This window comes from Mchenga conophoros, linkage group LG4 (assembly GCF_057382185.1).
Source record: "Mchenga conophoros isolate Kocher_MC1m ecotype Shallow Benthic linkage group LG4, M_conophoros_male_GT1.1, whole genome shotgun sequence".
In the NCBI taxonomy this organism is placed as follows: domain Eukaryota; kingdom Metazoa; phylum Chordata; class Actinopteri; order Cichliformes; family Cichlidae; genus Mchenga; species Mchenga conophoros.
The window spans coordinates 1,724,783-1,727,282 of record NC_140529.1 but is presented as its reverse complement, the minus strand read 5'-3'; the positions used below and the strand labels follow the sequence as shown (position 1 = coordinate 1,727,282).

The following is a 2,500-nucleotide window of genomic DNA, read 5'->3' as shown; positions in this document are numbered from 1 at the left end:
TCACTGGTGGAGTCACTGTGTCAAACATTCTCGCTCAAACTCTTGACTGTGAACAAACCTGGACCCAGCCCAGCAGAAAAAGATGTTTCCTGAGGCGGAGCCTGTCCCAGTTGGCGAGCGCAGGGTGTACTTTACACGGGTCCATCGCAGGGCCACACAGATTGGTACAAAAAATGTGTACAGAGTGTCCAGCTCTGGGCCTCGAGGGCCGCTGTCCTGCAGGTTTTAGATCTTACCCTGGGTCAGCTAAGTTCATTAGCAGGCCTCTGGAGAACTTTCACAGATGCTGAGGACGTCATTTAGCCGTTTGAATCAGCTGTGATGGATCAAGGACACGTCTAACACCTGCAGGACACCGGCCTTTGAGATCATTATATTTGAATGGCTATATTGTGGTATAGCTCTCACCCCTCAGCTGTAAAAAGCTATGAGGTGTCATCCCCCTGCTGGGGAGGCAGGTCGGCGGCTGGCCTGGAAACCCAAATTTGTGACTGCAGTAACTCTGGAACAAAGCGATGTAGCATTGCCAAATAGATACCACACGTTAGGCCTGCACAATAAATCGAAAATTCATTGTCATCGCAATATCAGCCTGTGCGATGGGCCCATCGCAAAAGACGACGTAAACTGCGATAATGGAGTACCTTAAAATGTTTACACACGTGCTTTAAAGAATTTACCAATCAAAGAACCCCCTTTATACATTAGACCAGTCGAATAGAGCCCTTCACGGCATTAACCAATCAAATGGATTAGAGGCCCGCCTCCTACGCAGGTGGGGAGTGAACAACGCTGCAGCAACGAGTCATAGTTGTAAAGGCTGAGAGCGAGACGCATGACGAGAACGCTACTGACTATGAACTCGTGGCTAAAAAAATAGTACCTCGCTTATTTGGAGGTACTTTGGATTTGATAAAGACGACGTTCTCCAAACACAGGTGCTCTGCAACACTTGCCGAACATTCGTGGCAACCACCAGAGGAAACACGACTCCACCATCATCTTCAACACAACCACAGAGAACAGTTTGAAGAGTTCCAGAAAGACCGGGCTAGCTAATGTTGCTAATGTTAGACAAAGAGCGCCGCAGCAACAGCCGTCTCTGTATCAGAGTTTTTCAAGTGGAACAACTTATGAGAAAACGTCGAAGCGCTACAAAGAATTTATTTATATTTAGATTTCTTCATACATTCTTATATTGTTCTATATTGTGTATTTTGTTGTACAGTTATTTTATTTTCAACTTTAATTTATATATTTTATCTTATTCTTTCCCAGTTAAATTTACCCTTCATTCTAATTTGTGTTGTACAGTTATTTCATTTTTAACCTTAATTTATATTTTATTCCTTCCTAGTTAAATTTACCCTTTTTAATTTTTCATATTTATTTCCTATCTTATTCATAGCCTTTTCCTTTTTTGTTTTCTTTAGGTCACGAGCAGTTGTCCAAGCATTTCACTACATATCGTACTGTGTATGACTGTGTACGTGACAAATAAAAATTTGAATTTGAATTTGAAATAACAGAGGCCATTACACATTTTTGACAAAGACATGATGCCTGTAAATGCAGTTTGCAGAGACGGCTTCACCAGTCTGATACATAAAGTGGACCGGAGATACCGCATCCCCTCACGAAACGACTTTTCCCACGTCGCCATTCCACAAATATTCGAATGTTTGAACTGAGCCAAGCTGAAGCTACGCCAGCACTACAGTAAAGTTTCCTCTCCAGTTTCGACTTGCATCATAACTACTTGGTGAGAGATAAAATGATGAACAGCTGCACTGAGATCATTTGCAGTATAATTTAAGTTATGTTTACTTAAAACTAATTCTAGAGACCAGGAAGGATGTCTTTCAAAATTCAAGCCTCAGAATTTTTTTATGGGGCAATGTTTCAATGTTAAAGTGCACTTTGTTGTTACTCTGCTAACAGCAGCTTTCATTAAATAAAACTGTTGCAGTAAAACGGAAATTATGTATTCGTTTTTTGTTTGTTTTGCAATTTATTTTATCGCAAGTCATATCGCTATCGCAGTATTGATCACAGTTATCGCACATCGCAGGTTTTCCTAATATCGTGCAGCCCTACCACACGTGCATTTGTTCAGACTTTGGGACGAGTGTGAATCTCACTGATCGCAACCTCAAATTCAAAGGCAGAGATTTTCAAATGTATGCCACAGGTGCCTCTGCTGCAGGAGGCTGCCAGTATTTTACAGTTTGAGATTATGGACTGCACGGACGAAGTACTGAGCCACACCTGCTCATTCATGTGTTACGTTTTGTTTTCTCTGCACCATGTGAGACAAGCTTGTGTTGTTGTGTGTCTTTAACATTGATCACCAAGCACAATGTGAAGTGTGAGCTGCAGGGGTGTAAAGCACATCGGATCACGGTTTTAAGTCACGGATCAGCAAAAAACAGAAAATTTTAACATTTACTTATTAACTTATTTAAGTACTTTTTGCCTGTTAAAAACATTCAGCTCATTC

At 41.4% G+C, this 2,500-nt stretch overlaps 1 protein-coding gene across 2 annotated transcripts in view; it reads left to right on the top strand.

Annotated features, from left to right (window-relative positions):
* The window catches only part of ppp1r35 (protein phosphatase 1, regulatory subunit 35), a 10,295-nt gene that overhangs the window by 5,108 nt on the left and 2,687 nt on the right, over positions 1-2,500 (top strand). The gene's annotated exons all lie outside the window — the stretch shown is intronic.